The sequence below is a fragment of the Corapipo altera genome, unplaced genomic scaffold, assembly GCF_003945725.1.
Source record: "Corapipo altera isolate COAL_440 unplaced genomic scaffold, ASM394572v1 2b, whole genome shotgun sequence".
Classification (NCBI taxonomy): domain Eukaryota; kingdom Metazoa; phylum Chordata; class Aves; order Passeriformes; family Pipridae; genus Corapipo; species Corapipo altera.
The window spans coordinates 15,617,926-15,639,160 of record NW_020884874.1 but is presented as its reverse complement, the minus strand read 5'-3'; the positions used below and the strand labels follow the sequence as shown (position 1 = coordinate 15,639,160).

The 21,235-nt window shown below is 35.7% G+C and overlaps 1 protein-coding gene and 2 long non-coding RNA genes across 3 annotated transcripts in view; 2 read left to right on the top strand and 1 right to left on the bottom strand.

The window, feature by feature from the left end:
• Positions 1–21,235, bottom strand: part of NKAIN2 (sodium/potassium transporting ATPase interacting 2) — a 301,830-nt gene that overhangs the window by 195,678 nt on the left and 84,917 nt on the right. The window lies entirely within an intron of this gene.
• LOC113941072 lies at positions 1,086–20,454 on the top strand. The gene is made up of 3 exons (XR_003525588.1): positions 1,086–1,102; positions 4,592–4,596; positions 20,313–20,454. It is a non-coding gene; the product is annotated as an uncharacterized LOC113941072 (long non-coding RNA).
• Positions 15,171–18,530, top strand: LOC113941079. Its single transcript, XR_003525591.1, has 3 exons — positions 15,171–15,227; positions 18,259–18,326; positions 18,433–18,530. It is a non-coding gene; the product is annotated as an uncharacterized LOC113941079 (long non-coding RNA).

Here is a 21,235-nt window from a genome sequence, read left to right as displayed (position 1 = left end):
GCAGACTGTATACCTAATTTTTAATGCAAAATTCTCAGTCTCTGATATATTTTATTGCTAGGTAAACTATTTTTTCAATTAATTATATTTTTTTTATATATATATTCATATATATATATATGTACATATATATATAGCTCAAAAATACTCTATGTAGCATTTTGTGTTAGATGATACACCTGTGCAGAATCTGATTTAAGGTAAAATGGTTAATAAGAGCCATTTTACAATAGTAATAGTAAAATATTTATTATCTGCATCCTTGAAGGAACACGTTAAAAACTTGAAATCTACACGGCAATAATTTCTAAGAAAGAAAGCAGGGATATTTGAGAAAAAACAAATGAAAAGGAAAAGCTTAAGATACAAAATGCTTGCTGTTATCATGAGTAGTGTACAAAGCACAGCAAGATGATTCAGAGTAAACAACGGTTGTGTCTACATTAGCCATTAGCTAGTGGTGCATCAGCCCAGGGCCTGTGGTGTGACTTATTGTTGGCTTACTGTTTGTTGTCCATAAACTATAGTGACTCTGTGTTCCCCCCAAAGAGTGTGATGATCAGAACAACACTCATCATTAAAATTTAATTTGTGTATTTCTCATTCGTCTGGTCTAGAAAGAGGACTAGGTGCAGCCTTACTATGCATAATGCACACAGTCTTACCTACATGATCTTCAAATATGTGAAGCTGAAAGAAGAACTTGAAAAAGTGCAGAAAATGGGATAAGGTTGATCAAACAAGTGGAATGGTTTCCATAAGAAAAGAAGCTATAACTGTGGCAGGGACAAGTTGATAGCCTGTGACTCCACAGTGTGGAGAAGATAGGGCTATAAAGTTGTATGCAATGACAGATATGATGAAAGAGTAAGTAGGAAATTAATTTTTTTCCTTATTTCTTCTACTAAGAAGATGCTAAATGAAGTTGAGAACTAAAAAAAAAATAAAAATGGAAGTACTTTCTTTGTACTTCACACATTTCAGTTGTGGAATTCATTATTATCAGGTTCTTTGAATGCCAGAATTTTAAATAGACTAGCAAAGTTACCACAGAAATTTATGGAAAAAAGGTTTGTTACAGGCTACTGAACAAAACAAACTGGTAGCAAATTTTTGTTCAGACTGTTCTTAAAGGTGTGATTAACTGAATCTGTAAGGATACACAAGTCTGCTTGTTCTGCTGAACCAACCATTGCCTAACCACAGACACAGACAAAATGTACATTTGCTGAGATTTTTGTTCATTTTTATATCTTATATGAGGTAAATAAAAGCAAAGAAGATTAATATCATCTCCAAATATATTATAGGCGATAAGAAGCTCAAATCTGGGAGACACATTATGTTCTCAATTCTATTCCACTTGATCTAATGCAAGGTGTTGCACACACTGGTATAAATGGTTGGGGTAGGCTTACTAATAAGTAGCATTTCTCTCTAAAGCTGTTAGCAACTGCTTCAGATCATATAAAATATTTATGTTTCTGTGAAAGAAACTTCCATTTTTCCCCACAATTTGTGTTGTGACTGACTCACTGTTCCTTCTTCTTGCTTAGCATGCACCAAGAATCTTCTTTCTATACTTATACAGCAACACAGACTCTAATTAATTTTAACTTTAATTATTAAAATGCACTTTTATAAAACTCCCATTCCACGATCCGGGATCCTTAAAGGATTTAAACATTAAGTGAATTACAACAGGCATTTTTCTCTATAATGGGGAACACTTTATTGTGTGATTCCTTGCAGCAAGTCCTGTATCCTGGACGGATCAAAGAATTGAAAAAGAAATTGTTGAGGATCTAAGCGGCAAGGGACATTGCCATGAAATGAGATCGTAGTGTGGGCTGGGATGGGGAGGAGGCACCACCACAGGCATAAAGTAGCTAACTTAACATGGCTCACGTCTTATGTCACAGCCTAAAACAAGTCACACTTATCCATGAAGGATCAATTCCAGAAACAGGATCCAAGCACTATGAATAGCATGTGACTTCTAACCTCACTGCCCATGGGACAGGTAACTAAACATAGGACACATGGATATGGGGAGCCTGAAAAGCTGTATTACAGGAAAATAGATGTTAAAAAATCAGGGTTAAGTAAAAAAAACCTTGAATTTCACCTAAGGTTAACTGGTTTTTGATGGAAAATACACAGCACCACAGCAATATATGCCTGACATTCTAGAGTTTGTGAAGGTGAGCAATTTAGTTTATGTTATCTGTTGCTACCACGTGAATAACTCATTATGGTAATGAATTTCTCAAACTGGTGAAGCAAGGTCAGCTCATGTGGAAGGAATGAACAGGATTCAAGTTCCTGAACAGGCTTTTTTTTTTCTTTTGGCTATTTTCCATCTTTAAGATCTTGCAAAAACCTGCGAAATTTTGTGACTAAGGAGACTGCTTTGAAGGGATATTCTTTCAACGGTATTTTGTTTTTAACTGACAATTTGCATATAATTACATTCAGGTGCAGCACATATAAACTACAAATATGCAACAGCCAGTTTGGTTTGGCTTTATGCCTGATATATCAATTTGCATTAGTAGGATTGACATTTTTCTGCTATACTTGAAAAGCTTTGTGTAAGGATGGATATGGTTAACTGTAATGATGTAAACAATTTTAAGCAGTAAAAGAAAAAAATTATCAACAACCTACAAAATGCTAGAGACCTTTCTTAATCATAATTTATTAAATTCAAAATAATTATATTTAATTAAATAAACTTATATCAAAGAATGCTGAGTTACTCACAATTTTATTCCATGAAGAGTGCTTACTGAAATCACATGGTACTGTTAACTGATGCCTTTTTTAATAAGAATTCCTTCCATCCAAAGCCCTGAACAATTATTGCCATTTATAATTTCACATTGCAAACCCAAAACACAGTTCATATTCTAATAATTTAACAAATATATCCTGAAATTTTCAGGTTTCCTCTCCCAGAAGAGTACTGGGAGAGGATAAAGCATATAGAAAAAGCTGAGTTTTCTACTGCTACAAGGAGGTTATCTTGTAAAATCACTAGGGATTTCTGCCCAATTTTTGAAAACTTTTCAATAGAAGCAAAACAGCATCACAGCAGATTATTTTGGTTTCATTGATTTTGTCAGGCTGAAGATACTTTGTTGAATGCTACTACTACAAGTCATATTTCAAAGTAGTTTCACAGAAATTAGAGGGGTTTTTTTCTTCACATTCATGTTTTTTGAGGGATAAGGAACAAAATCTATATTTTGTTTTATAACTGACTAAGAGACAGAAAGGATTCTGAATTAATTCAACTTCATGAATTTGAAATAGTATCAACTTAATTTAAGAACTGTTGGAAAAAAATAATTATTTTACACTTAAAGTGCAGTGAATGCTCTTTATCTGATTTCTGCTACTATGCATAAATGAGAGATGGAGAAGAGGTTTGCTCTGGTGTGTTCCTGAGAGTACAGCCAAGTTATTCTTTGTGGAATGTTGTAAACTGCAGGCCTTATTTCATGTTAAGGGAGTAGAAAGATTTATTATAGTGTTTTGTTAAATCTCACTTAAACCTGTGTCAGACTCCTGACAGGCCTCCAATATAGGATAATTCTTTTAGTCTGTTGAGCATTTTCTACATACCTCATGTTTACAGGTCCTGGCCTGTCATGAATAATGTATTTAACGTATGTTATTACCATAAGATTTTTTATGTCAAGAAGACTGTCTTCATTGCAATGAAGGCAGACTAGGTAAAACTTAACTTTTGAAATAACTTCCCTGAACTATCTACTCAAAATAGAAAAGTTCCTACTCAGGTTGCTGCTACCAACAAGCACCAAGTGACTAAATATGTAGGAGGTATGACAGAAATGTGGGAGACCCAGCTTAATACTCAGTTCTGAATCAGGAAAAAAGCTTCATGTAAATGCCTCCTCCCTGGTAGTCATCAGGAGTATCCCAGGGGTGATGTCTCTGACTTTGATCAGTTAATCTTTTCACAAGCTGTGAAATGCTAAAAAGATGAAGGTTTAATAAAAACTACTGTTTTCTCACAAAAAAAACCCCAAACAAACAAATAAATAATCAACCAAATAAAAAACCTAAATAAACCAACCAAATACTCCCCCCCACCTCAAATTTAAAATCTTGAACAAATTTAGAAATCTTTTTTTGTCATGGAAAAGGACTCTTCTCTCTCTCAATTAGAATGACATACCAATATCAATTTGGATCAGGAGAGATTGCAGTGTGTTGCAATCTGTGGTGCCTGCATAGTATAGCTTCATCTTCAAATGAGGCTTAAAGCGATGCCCCGGTTTATGAAAATTGGATGAACTCAAGATATAAGCTATACCAATAAGGTAGAACTATAGCTGGAAAGTTTGGTCTTGTAGATTTTACCTAATCTGATTTCTAACATGTTCTTTAAGCCAAAGTATGTAATGTAAGAAACACACAAAATATATCTTTCTTCCCATGAGCCCCCTAATATAACCTAGTTGAAGCAAAAAAAGAAGAAATCAGTTCATTACTTCAGAGTCCTAATGAGTTACAAATGACAAACAACTGTTTATTGTGCTCATCTCCACCATGGCTTCAGTGAAGGTTTCAATTCACCTGAATAGTAACAGTCTTAAATCAATGCAGGGAAGATAGTGGAATCAATGCTGCTGTCTGTGGATTCATATGAGCAGTCCACTAGCAGTTTTTCTTCTCTGGCAGGTTTCAGTCACTCCGTTTTCTCACATTTCTGGCTCAGCAGTTCAGAATGAAACTGGGCTGATGTTGCTGTAGGAATTGTTCAAGGTTTTCTCTATAATTTTTTTTTACTTATACTCTGAAGGCTTCATATTTATAAGCATCGATGGCTATTTTTCTCCCCGCTTTTCTGAAGCCATAGGATTAATACAATTTTGCTTTTGGGGCTTCAAGGCAAGCATATTAAAGTGACTGCTACACAGTAAATACAACATCAATTTACAATGGATTTTCAGGTGTTTACAATTTAAACTAGAAGAAAGGTGCCTCTCAGAAAAGTGAAAATTCTATACTGCAATTCAAATTCGTACTGTTTCCCTTTAATATGTCATTTTTCAATATCATATCAAAGACCTGAAGGCCACTTTTTATTTACCATAGCAACAACATACATACGTGTCTCAATCATTCCTCATTCTTTTAGGATTACACTGCAGATCTCAATCAAATGGCAAAACCAAAATATCTACTTGTCAGAAATCAGCATTTGGCCTAGCTATGGAAATGAAGCATAATATATTTCATTAGGATGCTATAATGATTGCTACTATTAACAGGTTTTGTTGTCCTGTCATATTTTTTGTTACTGGTTAAGTAATTATTGTACATTTCAATCAAATGAGCTACCCAAAATGAAGCACTGAAGTGACAGATCTCTCATTGAGGAGTAAACACGATATTGGAAAAGATGCATTTTGTTCTGGCACTATGTAAGTTATCTCCAGTTAAAACCTTCCATATATATTTTTCACTAAACACTTCAAGTTATGTGTACAGAAATTAATATGCATTTAGCATGTGTTTTTAGAAGGAAAATAAGATTAAGTTATACAGATGTATCCTATACCTATTCAGGTGACAAACAGCAGAGATATGTGATAAATTCCATCTGCCTTTGAGCTTATGTATTGATTTCTTTTATAGCACCCATCACACTAAGTGTGAATTATACATGCAGCTCTGAGCACTCCACTCTGCCCACTACTCCATTTCTTCCAGGATTACTTGTAACATATCACACCTCTACACAGTGTGAAATGTTTGCCACTTTCATTTCTAAAACCTGTCTTCTAAGGATGTGTTCCTTTCTTCACTGAAAAGTTACAGTTGTTCAAGAGGCAACACAGGCTACATAGAAAGTGAGAACAGGGAGGAGTTTTAGCTCTGACACCTTGCAACACTGTATGTAGAAACAGAAGCTACACAAATTCCTGTAAGGAGAATGAATTTGCTTCCAGTTGGCAACCATCAGTTCAGTTTGAGGGGCCTAAATACCATCATTTTGTTTTTCCTCAAATAGCTGTGTCTGCAGGGACATTTGAAGTGCCTAACGACTAGATAGCACGTGCTATCCAGTAATTCCTAGTAAATAAATGCTAGCTTCAATTACTTTTATGGAAACTGTACCTACATTACAACATAACTTTTCAAATTGCTGTCATTCATGAAAAAGAGATTATTATTAATATTAATATTAAAACATACTACAGCATTTAAAGTACCATGGCCTGCAGAACTCGTGTTCCTTCACTGCCTGTGATGCTGATGAATGAAAGAATTGATGTCTAAGTAGGCAGGGGATCATTGCATCTACCTCCTGTCAACATCTTTCCTAAATGGCAAGGACACTTTGCTTTTAGAGTTCCTGGCTGGAAAGAAGAGGTATTTGGCAGAAATACAGTTGTTATAAAAAGGAAGTAGTTCAGACAGGGCAGGGAAGCATAAAATAAGATGCTCTCTCCATCTTTTACTGGGAAGAAGTTTAATTCCCCATTAATACACTAGCTATTTGCAATGGCAATTTGGGATCTCACAGTGGCATCTGTGACCTAATGTCAGTACATAAACCTTGTGTACTCTGAAGTTCTTCTAACAGTCTGTCATTAGGTACAAACAGACAGTTTGTACCTAAGTTAAGTTGTGCCAATATGAATGAGATGAAGACTGTGCTACTACAAAGCCTTTTAAATTAAAAAAAAGCCTTGAACAGCATTTTGGTGACTAAATTTACAGAATTAATATTTTTAAACTTAAGAGATTGTGGCCACAAAAAATTTTTAAAAAAGTGAATGAATAAAGAAGCAAACATTTCTTTGTCTGATAGAGAAAAAGCAATATTAGTTTGGAGGCAGATTATAAAACGCTTTTCTTAATTTGGGGAACATTAATTTTCACAGAAACCATTTTTTTAATATTACTTTAGCATTATTTAATAGGTAGAGTGGATCTTCTGAATGGGTTTCCACTGCCAAAACTCAACAATTAATGTAGAAAGTTTATTCCTTCAGGATAAAATGCCATTGAAGAACTGCCTACATTGTTTATCATTTAGAGTATTTTTGTCCATTTCTTCCCTCTTTCCTCAAGAAGTTGTCCTGGAAAAAAGGTTAAGCGAAATTTGGTTCAGCTAATTGGAATTTTACCTGAAATCTGACGCGGTTGAAAATCAGTTTGTTTACTTAGTTAATCTTGATGATTTTACTCAAATCAAGACTGCAAATCAATGTTTATATACAATAACTTGTATGTCAGAAATCACATTGAGGTGTTTCATAATTGTGGTTTTAAAGTTGTCATCATAGTTATATAGGAAAACACTGCTGAGTTAATTACTTCTTTGTTAATTTCTGTGAAGAATATTCCCCTCTGTAACCTGTTACAATAATTTCAGGCTAATTCATATTACTATGATAGCTTAGTTGGCAACTGAGGATAGCAGACATTTATTGGCAAAGTTAAACTATACAAAAGGGGAAATATAAGCCTAAAAAGAGAAAAATACATTTTGTTAAATATAATATTTCAAGAGCAACAAATACAGACATTACTAGTTGTTGGCTTAGAGTAAGCTTTTGTTCACTTGGAAAATATAATTTACACAAAGTAAAAATCACTGTTAAGTTACAAGAAATATCAAAACACTAAAATTAATAGAATTAATTTTTCTATAAGGAAAATGAAGGAGAAATATTTCTGTCTAGATATGTATTTAAAAATATTATCTGAACTGAATAGTACTGAAGGCTGAATGAGCTTATTTATCCATCTGAAATAGCCCAGGCAAACAGACACTCATGTTGTTTCACTCTGAAATTGAACACTAGATTTGAATCAGATAGATACCTATTGCATAGTTTGCTTTTGAAGCACAGACTGTTGTCTAGGAGACCTAAACAACATTCATTTTTCCCTTCAGCACACAAGAAAGTAGTCAGAGCCAGTATGCTTGACATGTTGAAAGATCACAGATAGGTCCCTTGTGACTCTTTTAGGGAAGATGCTGTATAAATGTATTGTATTGTTACTGCACTGAAGAGACTGTTTAAATTCTCCATTGCTCATAGGTTAAAACCAGCACATTTCAAGACACCAATCTTACATCTCAAGTGAAAGAGTAAAATATTGATTCTTCATTATACAATTTTTTTCAGATACTGCATTATTTTGCATTCCTGTTCTTTGAGGTAGATTATTCCTTTCCATTCCATAAGTTTACAAACAATACGTTCTGGCATATAATATTTTATCCTTTTCAAAATGTGTGGCTACAGTCACCACATTGGCATCTATTTTTACAGTTCTTAAGGACTAAGTTTCTGCTACTGAACAAATGTCCTTACAGAGGCTGAAAGACGTGATGCTGGTGTAATGGAAATGGATTGTTGGTGAGAACAGTATCTGTAAGAGAATACTGCATTTCACCCCAAAAAGAAATGAAAGCTTCTCAATACATCCTTTAAGAACAAAAAGTCCCACAAACACTTCAACTCTTTCCTGGTCATCGATTGCTTTTGAAATAAAAAAAAAATCCCACCATACAATTTGAACAAAAAAAACTTATGCTGAGATTTAATATTGCTCCCTCATTCACTATGAGGGAAAGGTGGCAGATTTTATTGCTCCTCATACCATATTATTACTATTCATAGGTATCTTAAACACCCAAATTCAGTAAGCAAGTCCTGTATATCATGAAGTCACTTCATGTCAATTTTTCCAGAAGAGAGTAATTACCATATTTCAAGTAATACAAACGTAATTGTCTACCTCTAGTGTCATATTCTCAGGAATATGGTTGACGTTTAGATTAGTCCAACCTGAGCAAATCGTCAGCTAGGTTAGGAGTTTACTTTTCTTTTAATTCTGAATAGAACAACATTTGGCAGGATTTTGAAACACAAAAGTTACATGCACAAAAAGAATAAAACCTAGATTTGTTCATTTTCCCACATTTTCCCACAAAGCAACTTCTCAAATGACAGACAGATGTGTGTTGGAGATTTTTCTTTGCCTGTGAACATTTTGCATTTGGCAGTACTCAGTATAGAGATTGTTGCAAAAAAAAAAAGCTGATATGGAAGGATGTCACCTGAAACAATCAAATATACTTAAGAGATTTAAGATGGTTATGCATAAGCTGCAGTTTTGTGACACTTATAGCAGTTGTAGAATAGGATTTCAAAGATTCCAGAAGAGAGGAAAAAGCTTGAATGGGGTAACAGCTTTTCAAAAGATACAGTCCAAGTCGGGGACAGGTCAACTTGCAAAATTCAAGGTAGCTTTAGCTTTTATTTATTTTCTCTAAAGATACAAAGATTTGCCATTACAGTATTCAGCAACATTCACCAATATAATATTAGTCATAAATGAAGTAATGTCTTCTAGACCATTATTACAGTATTCTCATTTACATATGCAATTAATTTTGGCACAGTGTTAAACATTATTTGCCACATGTATGGATAACTAGACTTTCTACTGCACTGTTAGTTTTCATGTGATTATAACTCTACCTGAATCTATGCTAAGAAAAATGGAGAGGCAGGGAATGCTTTTGAATCTCTGCATTATATCCTCCTTTTCTTGCCTTAAATCAGCCTCTGTAGCATTCTAAAATACACAAAAATTTTGAAAACATCCATATGAGAGAAAAAAATTAGCCAAGAGAGACCACTCATTCCTGGACTGATGAAAGCACACTTGATACAAAAAGTGCTTCAAACACTTGCAATTGGAAAAATAATTTCTGTTAGGACAATATATACATGAACTGTATCCATAAATGCATTCCTTGAAAATATTTCCAAATTTTCAACCAAACACAGTGTTTCTAAAAGTCATACTTTCAGTTCTTCACTGTGAAGATGAAACACTCCTCCACGAATTTTAGAAAATAGATTATGTTGAAATTTTCCATTGAGATAAAAATGATACTACAATAACAAGGTGTACTCAGTAGCTCTAACAACATATCACCAGAACTTCAGAAACCTGTTCTTCAAATTTTTTGTCCAAAATATTATATGATTTTTCCAAACAGCAAAATGGTAAAAAGAACAGAGCTATGTCTCCCAACATCTTTAGGCTGCATATGTATTAATGAAAAGAATTTGCATAAAGGATGATACATCCTGTAATTTGTATGGAAAACTCTAAACATAAGTGTTTTACTTTGACAGGATCTTATTTCAATGAATATACATATGTACAGGGAACATGGAAAATCCAAATAAAACTACTACACAGGAAAATTGAGGGCACACTGAGGGGTATCATGATTTTAAATGTTTTTTTCACTTTCAGTTTTGCTGACATGTATTTTAGAGGCCTTCTGTATTACATCACAGCTGGGCTGCATCTATTTTTCATGCATCACTATGAACTCCTACACTGTGCTCCTAAGCGGTAGATTTCCAAACCTTAAGCAATTTGAAACATAGACACCTGAAGATCTCAAACAACACAAGGCCATTTAAGTAGCACAGTGATTTTCCTAAAAGTAGATTAAATTAAAAAAAACACTTTTCTTTAAATAACTTTACTTTTTTTCAAAAGACTGAAAATTAGCAAATTGCCAAATAAATAGCATAAATATTTTTATTTTGTCTAACAATCTGGCCTACAAAAATAACTTTTAATGTCTTTGAACAATTATGTCTTCATCCAAGTATGCATTCCCCATTCCCTTCTTATTTCTGTTAACAAACCTCTAATGTTTTCTCCAAAGCATTTTGCATCACAAACCCCATGTTCTATCTGTACTAATGTTTCTTGCAGTTGATTTCACCACCCAGATGAATATTTTCTGATAGAATGCTTTATCCTAAACATGCATCAGAACATTCAGCATTTGAAGTGTTGGACTCAGTGACACAAAATACATTTCTATTTAGCTTTTGAAATGAATACACCCTTAATATTTGTGTGAAAGTCCCAGAACTCTATGTGTGCAGAATATGATTGGGATTGAGAGATGAGTCTATCATAGATCCATATATTTGTGCTGTCAATTGTTTTTTTTTTGTTTACTCCAAATTCAAAAGGTACTTTCAGTTAACTAAAATTCAGCTTCAGGTTTCAGCTTTTAGAAGTCTGCAGCAGTACATAATAAGACTCTGGTTTTTCTCTTCTGTTATGGATAGCATTACTTAATGATTCAGATCCCTTTTTCTGTGACCTACTTTTAAGAGAAATTCCAGTCTCTGAAGCTCAGGGCATGTTTTTGAGTTTGTGATTTGAAACTAAATTTAAAGAACAGGAACTCAGTACTGGTGGCTTTAAATGAGTCAAGTACAAGCAGATGCTATCACAGTTTCTTTAAATTTGCTTTCTACTAATGTTTATAATTTCTGAGCTACAGAACAATGACACACTAAGAATATTTATAACCTGTTTAAATTTCAGATAAAATGATTCACAGGTTATTTTTTTCTTTCCAATTTCTTTCTAAAAGGCATTGCCTTCGTTATGAAAGTGGTGCTTCTTAGTTACCCACAATGCATTAAGCATTGTCTAAAGTCTGATTCAGAGTACCAGATGAGCTTAGGCCTTTGTGGAGACCCATCTTCTCCACAGCAGTCCTAAGAGGTGATGGAGGAGGAAGAGTCTTCTCATTGACCAAGCAAGGAAAGGAATTTACCTGATGGAAAGCAATGAAGATGAGACCCAGACTCTTTCTCTTTTCAAATGAAAGAAGAAGAGGCAATGGACATGAATCAAAGTGCATGAAATACTATCTGAACATAAGAAACACTTTTTTATCCTGAGGAGGGTGGTCAAAAGCTGATGCGTTCCCCAGAGAGGCTTAAGAATCTCCACTACTGGATACTCAAAAGTCAGATATAGTCCTGGGCATCCTGCTACAGCTGATTGTGTCTGAATGGGGAGGGCAAGTGTGGTGTGTGGGATGTCTGGACTACATGATTTCCAGAGTCCCTTTCCAACCTGACCTATTCTGTGATTCTGTGATTCTATGAGTTGAAGTCATCCAATTCTCAAAAACAAGATGATCCAGATTCTGATTTTGAGGGCACTGAAGTAAATATTGGAAATCCGATGTCTTTCCCTGAAGTCAAATCAAAAGAGGGCAATAAGTTTCTCAGAGCAAGATTCACAGCCTCATATAAGCTTGGGCATTCATGGAGGTCTTCATTTCCAACTAAGAAAACAAAATTAATTTCTCTCTTAAAGAATGGAGCAAAATTAATTTTTCCATTGCACTGAGAAGAAAGTCATGCGGAGCAAGAAAATAAAAAAGGACAAGCTTTGTTTGAGCTTTTTTTTGATTCTTATGTGGGAAAAAAATAACTTTGGGGCTCCTCTGAGTAAACAAACCCATTTTATACCACTGTTGAAATAGGTTGATAATATTGGGATGAAAATTCATAACATTTCACTCAATCACCTGCTATGTGAGTCAGAGAACAGTATGCTGAGCAACTAGGCCACCTACGTTGATAGGTTAAATCTCACTAATAGGAAAAAGCCTAAACCCTCAAGATTAAGCACAGTTCAATAACATGCACTTCATTGTGGTTTTTTTCTTTTCTTATATAAGGGAAAGAGCAAGATACAGATCATTAAAAAAATAAGTAAAATCTGACATTACACTGAAGATTTAATACTGATTTTTTTCTACTACCAATGTAATCAGACAAATAAAATTCCAACTGCTACACACCAAGCATGTTAAACAAGCACAGTTTATCTTCCCAAAAAGCACTGCATTAATTGCCTTGTCAATTATTAGTAGTCAAGTTTTATCCTTTAATGAGGAAAGTGTCATGAATTTAATAAGTGAAATGTCTAGAATAATAATCATAAAGAAAATGAATGAATTACAATAAGGGATATGTACAATTTTTTTGAAGTATGATCATTCAAGACAGAAAAGCAAAGCTAAAGAAAGAAAAACTAGTAAAGGTATTAAAGCATAGTAAACCCACTATGAAAATACAAACACAAAAGCGAAAGACATATCACAAAGAAACTGCATAGGTTTAGTATAAAAACCCAAATCATCTGCTGCAAAGACAGCTGTTAAAAATCAGTGGAAAGTGCGCAGAACTAACTCAGTGGAAGTAGGAGTACCTTACTCATTTCTTTACAGTGTAGGATAATAAAGTCTAACCAGAATATAAAGGGATCATTAAAAGCTCAGAGTTAGGTGGAGGAATTTCACAAAATACCATAACACAGCCAGAAATATGCAAAGGCAATTAAAAAAATACTAAGATTTTTAAACTATGATAAAAAATGTTCCATTGGTAGACTTAGGGAAGCTTGCTTTAGACACAAATAAAAATATTTTTATTTTTAGTTGTTTTGAAATATAGCTGATGTTTTGTACTGTAAATTATTAATACAAAATTTAAAAATTGAAACAGTAAGAAAAATGTTCAATTGAAAAAAAAAGAAAGCTTTTTAGTGTTCTTATTCTATTTCCAGTAAAAAAAATCTTATTAATAATGTAGTATTTTTGAAAGCACTGAAAATCTGTGCCCTTCACAGCTCTGGTAATATATAATATGTATAGCAAGATTTCTAAGAAAAAATAGGTAAAACTGCTAAAGAACCCATGATCCCATTGAAAAAAGACCAAAAGAGCTTTTTTTTAAACAGTTAAGAGCTACAAGCAAGAACAGTTATGAGTGTTTCAGGTAAGATCTTCAACAGACTTGATAGTATATATTATTATGGCCAAGCATGTGCAAAGGCACCACAGTACTGTTGAAATCAAATTGGTTAAGGTAACCTAAAAATGATTCTCAAAAAGAGTAGTTTGATTAGGGTTAAAGACATAATAAATATCAACAAGTCAGTAAAGAATTAAAAGATTTGGTGACTGTCATTTTGTGGAAAAAGGGAGACACTCTTTATTTTTAAATGCATATTTTAGACAAAGCAAAATAGTGGAATTAATGTGCCTCAACGATTTCTGAATACATCTGTATGTTTAGGCAGATGAAGAAGTCTCGCATGTCAGTGATTTTTCCAGCTTGTTGGAACCAGATTGTTGCAAATTCTATATGACAATCAAATCATTAGTTCTTGTTGCCAACAGAAGTGAGAGATTTCCATTTACAGAAGAAATCTGACATGAATTTGGTCTCTTGTCAGATTTTTCTCAACATCTTGCAGAGAAGGGGAACTGGATGCAAATTCACCAAATGAAATGTTAGCCATTGGTAAACATCAATTTGAAGAAATCAAGGTATTTCATACAAAACAGCCTGTTTCTACTGAGACTTCTGAAGATAAGGAGGGAGACAAAGCTCCTCAGATCCCTGTGGGCATCTGACACTTTTGGTCCCCATGTCCTGAATTATAGGGCCATACTTTCACTCTCAAGTCTAAACGATCTTGAATTCTATGGCATATAACAGGTTGTCCTTGAAGGATAAAGAGTATTACTATCTCTAAAGAGAATATGGCTGCCAAATCATTTTCTAGTGTGGCTGGAGGTTTAGGGTTGACTTTCCCAGGACAGAGGGAAAATCTGAAATATTCCCCATTGGCAGGTGACTGCCACATCTCCCTGTAGCCCCAGTACTACTGCGCAAAATGAAGAGTCAATGTTCTTGTGGACTGGCTCTGTCCCTGACCCAGTGAGAACTGCCCAGGGTGGCCTATGCTTTACATCAGCAGATGACATTTGTAATGATTTGCCTTCCATCCACTTCATAATTGATATTACAGTAGTAACCCTCCTCGCTCCTCCCCCCTTAGTGGTGTCTGAGTCATGATCTGAAAAACCTTCTGACAGGAATTGCATAGGACTGCCAGATATTTAATCTCTTTTCCCCATGCAGTCTATCAATGTGCATTGAGTCAGCCCAAATGTTTGACTGAGCTCAAGTTCTTGTGGACAAGAAAGCAGAAGACATGGTGGAGTCATGCAATGGGGAGGATGAACCAATTCCAGCAGCTACCTGGAATGCATCAACAGAGTTGATGAACAGCAGAAATGTAGCCAGGAGTTAGTCCTGAGGCAGACATGGGGTATGACTGAAGAGTAACACTTGCTAGGACCTTAGCGCCATGGTCTAGTAACCAAGGCAGTGTTGAATTAAGGGTTGGACTTGATGATCTCAGAGGTCTTTTCCAAGTTGATTCTATGATTCTGTGATTCTATTACCTATGTTGAAGTGCTTGGATTTACACAGCAGGGAACTGAGGCTGAAGAGGAGAATGCCTGGGTAATTTGGGTATACCGAATAGATAGGAGGACAAGGGCTATAAAAGTCAGAGACTGGTAGATGAGCATGGGGAGAGGAGTGCTGGGGGGTATTTTGGGCTTCAGAAAACAGAGAGGTTAAGGACCAAGATTTTTACATATAGGAGTGGTTGGCTGCCCTTGCAACCAGTGTGGAGCAGTGGAGACAGGGTGTTGTGGGCTACAAGTCTGGAGACAGGTGGGGATGGCGGCAATACTGTTACATCTGCATCTGTTGTATCTGAATCTCTGAAACTAGATAAAAGAAATACACGGTTCAAATTGCCCCTTGCCTCCTGGTGATCATCATCATCTTTTATTTTATCTCCAGAAATATGTTAGCCTAAACAGTAAATGTAGCTGAGGGATATGGACTCCACTTTGGGCCCAGACTCTTATTCATTAGGCTTTGCAGTGTGTATGGCATTGCAATGTTCAGTTAATTACTCCTCACAGACAGATATTTCATAATGCTTTGCACCCTTCTAGTTTTTGGCAGAACTGTGTCTCAGGAGTGGTGCACATGTATAAATAGATTTCTTATAATATAAATTCAATAAATGTAGTCCTGTGTAATTTATCTGGTGATAGTAAAAAGAACAAAAGCTATCCTTTCTCTGGAATTTTCTCTGCCATAAGCATGACAGAACCCTTACAAAAATCATCTACGTCAAGATGTGTCTTTGCCTTTAATGTTTATCGGTTGCTAATTCTGACACAATTTAATTTTTTTATTATGGATTAAAAAAAGAAATTTCTCAGGCTCATTCTCAGTTAACAGAATAGGCTATGTTAGATAGTTAACATTCAAGGCTTCTGCTGGTACCAGTGATAGTATGCTTTTAGGACTTCCTCAATTAACTTTATTCACAGTTCAGTCTGTGAATCACTGTTGATTCTATTCTAATTCTTGAACAGAACCAGAAAATCCAGAATATTAAGGCTCAAATAAATAAAGCAACATCATGCCTACTGTGGTTCTCATCTAGTTGGACCATGAATTGGTTCCGTTTTTCTTTTTTATATACTACCTATTATGATTTTATTTCAAGAAATGGAGAAGTTGACATGTTACACTTGAATTTCTGTAGAGAAACAGCACTCTATTACTGGAAAACAGAGAATATAATAAAGAAATCTGAGGAGCAATTCAACTACTAGAAAGTAAATTATTTGATCTCTGAGCAAGATATACACTTTCTCACCCTGTAAAGAACTAGCTTTCATGTTAATCTCTGTGAGAAAAGTGGAGTGATGCAATTTGGTGAACAGACAGTTTCACCTGTCATTATCTGTACTACTGTATATAGTTTGAAAATGGCTCAGCAGCTGCATTCTTACAAGACCATTTTTATGGCAGAATTTAAATAATTAATCCATTAATAACTTCTAGTAAGTTCTTATCTTTTTTTAACAGACTCTCTACCCATAACAGCTCCTAAAATTTTACTATAAAATAAAATGGAGATAGTCATATAATCATGAACATATTCACCAGTAATACTGTAGATGAGGGATTCACAAGATCCTTTCTTCTTTCTGTGGAAGAATGTGTAATATTTGTACAAAAGGACTGCTGCAAGTACTTCAAATCCTTTGGTTCTCCATAGACTTTGGTTAAAACTCCACATATTTGAGGGTTTTTTTTGTCCTTGGGAGTGTAAATCAGAGGAAAATAAGACTCTCATACAACAGGATGTTAAAAAAAATACAAGAACCAGTGCCAGAAATCATGGGAAGGCACTCAGGCAGCTATACATTTATTCTAACTGTTCTGGTTTTCTTCTGTTAGTCTTGCCAGCTTTCATATTGGTTCTATGATACAAATATCTTTCAAATGTGAATTACGGACTGAAACTGAAAATTCATTTGGTCTTGCATTGCAGAACTTTGTTTGAAACCAGAATCTAAAATAGGATACAGTTCATTTAGGAAATATGACAACCTAAAGGTGTAACAGTTGCCATCAGAGCTTTCTGAAGAATGTTTCAGAACAATTTTCAAATTCAAATATTTATTCAGAACATACAAGAACTATCAGACAGATTCGTCTGATAATCAGTATTAGGCAAGATGGGAAAATACTTTTCTAGCACTTTCAGTCAAGATGGATACCTCTTTAGGGAAGTGGAAAACAGGATAAAATTAGACAAGATCTTGACTCAAATGAGAAATTTTGTGCCACATCAAATTCTGTAGGACTTCAGAAATCTATGATTTGTAGTTCATGCTTCATAGCTGAGGCTATGAGAAAGAAAAATCAATTTCAAATTGGAATGAAATTCAAAGAGAAATCACTCCTGAACAATAACTGCAACTCAAGTGAGAGTTAAAGATTCTTCCAGAACCGTCTGCTAGTTGAGAAACCTGACATGTATGGTTTGCTCTTTCCATTTCCCGTTCCATTTCTCCCTTTCCACTTCCCCTTCCATTTCACCTGTTACACTTCCTCTTCTTTCCTCCTGCTTTTTCCAGTGCTGAAAATGCTTCTTTCCTCATCCCCTTCTCCATTTTCTTGCCTTACCTTTCTGACATAATATATAAACAAAGAGACATAAGATGTTCTACACTGTGAAAAATCATCTGATATTCTGAAAAAATATCAGTTCTTCCAGTTCACGCTCAGTTTTTCAGTCACTAGGGAGAGCAGGGAACTGTTGCACTGAGATAACGATCATGGAGCTCTGGTATCCTAGCTTGCTATCCCTTTTTATGGTCAGTTATGTGAACACAAAGAAGACAGAGACTGAAGTGATGCATTCCTGTGAGTTCCTGCTGCTGCATAGAGAATTTTGATGCTCTGCCATAAGACCACAATCTCCTGTGTTCAGCTAAATGAAGAAACAAAAGGAGTGGGAAAATATATGGTGATATTTATGTTAGAATTTCTCAAGACTAGATTAATGTGCATTTCACTATGTTCTCTCAAAGTTTAACACCACAGATGACTGATATGAAACATGAGGATTCTATGACTGTAATTGTCCTGTACTTTCTTTATTCTGTCTACACAGAACCTGATCCATTTATGACACTCTTCAGTTTTCAGTCCTCTGCATCTCCAGCTCCAGGAGAGAGAAATGTAAATGAGAAAATATTTCTTTGTATTTATTATTCCTAGATGAAATATGGTCCATGAAATGACAAACCTGTTAATCTGATCTGACTTTGAATTTTTTCTATTTTAGAAAGTGTATTTACTGAGATTCTCGAAGCTTAAGGGAAAAAGATTAAAGATAAGAGTTGGTATACAGCTTTCAATCATTAAAGCAAATAAAAGCAGAGCAGTATTTGAAAAAAGAAATGGTACTTATTAGCAATGATAGGAAAGGTTCGAGTACATGGGAAAACACACTAGGCAAAATAAAACAGCACTGGTTTAAAAACTCAGGTAATAAATCATCTTCTAACATTAGCAATATATGTGTTAGCTGTACTTTTACATAAATGTAGAAAGGTTTAATGTTATTCTAAATCTTCATAGTAAGAAAAAACCCACTAAATCAAATCTGACATCATTATTAGTTCTGGCATTAGATTAATCTTAACTTTAATGCCTGGATAACCCTGGTCTTCTTAGATTCTTCAATGAAAATAATAAATTACGTTTTCTGTGGAAACTCAGGAACACAGTCACTAATAGAGATAGACCAAGATTGTCCTGGTGGTTTTATTTATATATTTATTTATTATCTAAGAAAAGAACTGCAGATCTAGGAGAAAAGATTCGTTTGAATAGAAGGCCTAGAAGATTCTAAGGAAGTATATAAATGAAATTTCGTGGCATGGATTTTTGTTTGATTGGCATTTTGTTTTGGTTTTCCTTTTTTTTTAAATAAAAGATATATTTGATAATTATTTAATTTTTTTTTTAATGTGAAGTCTTCAACTCTTTATTCTCAGTGGGTGTATGATGGAGCTGTAACTGAATAGGTATTTTAAAAATATTTTACCTAAGCTATGGACATGGGCAAAGGCTTGGAAACTATCTCATTTCTGAGATTATTGTGTGTTGGAGATATAGTTCTGATGTCTGATACAGTTATAGTGGTGTTTGATTCACAACACAGACTTGCACATAGAATTAGGAATATGAGACATAGTGTGAGTGAGAACATCACAGCCTTGTTTCTAACTGCTATATTAGATTCTCTTTTGTGAGTCTATCTCTCTGTCTTAAAAAGCAGTCTGGTAATAACACTTGCAAGTTTTAGGAACCACAATATAAAAAAGACATTAAGCTATTAGAGAGCATCCAAAGGAGGGTCAAAGGATGGTGAAGGGTCTGGAGAGGAAACCGTATGAGGAGTGGCTGAGGTCACTTGGTCTGTTCAGCCTAGAGAAGAGGAGACTGAGGGGAGACCTCATTGCAGTCTGAAACTTCCTTGTGAGGGGAAGAGGAGAGGCAAGCAATCTCTTCACTCTTGTGACCAGTGACAGGACTTGAGGAAATGGCATGAAACTGAGTCAGAGGAGATTTAGGTTGGATATCAGGAAAAAGTTTTTCACCCAGAGGATGGTTTAGCACTGGAACAGGCTCTCCAGGGTGACAGCACCAAGCCTACCAGAGTTCAAGAAGCATTTGGACAATGGTGTCAGGCACATGGTGTGATTCTCGGGGATGGTCCTGTGCAGAGCAAAGAGTTGGATTCGATCATCCTTGTGGGTCCTTTCCAACTCAGGATATTCTACAATTCTGTGATTCTATAATCCCACTGATGTAGCAAAACAGTCCAACCTAAGAGAATGTTTAATGCTGACACCTAGGGACCAAATCCATTAGTGATAATTAAGATTGGAAAAAGCTAAATGTTTTAGCATCTGACATAAATGGTAGCAGAGGATGGTTGCGAACCATCGAGGGAAAGAGATAAGAGCCATGATACTTGTGGTAACAGAAAGAGTTTTCCAGACAAAACATAGACTGTACCATTGTAGAGAGAGTAAGGCTATAGTAATGTAAGTTAAGTACTAAGAGTACAGTTAAGTTTTTTTGATAATGCTGTATTGATATGTAGTAGAGATATTTTGATTATATTCTGATTTATAGAGATTGCATGTTGATTAGAGTTTTTCAGTTGTTGTGATATGTTGACATTTCGCAGGAGCGAGGGGTGGAGTGTTGTAGTGGTTTGAACCTTGTTTTCCCCCAGAGGCTGAAAAGTGGTAACCCCCAGGGGTGGAAACCCCTGGAAGTTTTGAAGTTCTGCCCAATGAACGCTCCTACAGAAATGTAAACATATCACAAGCACCGGAAGAGAAGGGGTTGTAGTTTGGTTGTTAGAAGAAGTAGCCATGATGTAACAGCCACGAGGAAAGGGGACCGGAGCCCCTCGGGGCCTCTGCCCCCCCCCAGCCCCAGTTGGGGGCTACAGAGACAGAGCAGAAGCGGCGGCAGTGTCCAGAGACTCTGGATAAGAGCCAGGACAGATAAGAACTGAACCGGAGGAAGCAGCAGAAGAGAGAGCCCGCAGCAGAACTTCAGAGTTCTGGGGGTAGGAACTGTACCAAACCCCCCAAACTCCTTGAGACCTCCTGGAAGGAGGAAGATGATGGACTCTTGCTTGAAAGAGCCTTGGAGTGCTACAGCACTTGCAGAGAGGAGTTGAGAAGCTCAGAGCATCCTGGGAAGCTGGACCGGGACGGAGAAGGAATGCGGGGGGGTTGACCTTGGCCCCCCTCGCTGCTGCTGCTAAGCTAGCAGCCTTGAGACAGAGCACAGAGCTCTGCAAAGGGGAATTTGAATCCCCTGAGGAAAGGGACTGCCACGAAGACCCCTGAGCTTCGTGGTATGACGTGGTGAGGCGAGCTTGTCCCTGCTACGCAGTCCACGGAAGAGAAAAGACCCTCGTTTTGGAGACGACGGGCCAAGGGGGTTGGAGACCCCCTTGTGTGTATTGAACAGAGATCCAGCTACAACAATCCAGTTACTGCTGCATGCATGAGATGAGGAGAACCTGCTGCCTTAAAAGAAGCTGCTGCCCTGAGAGA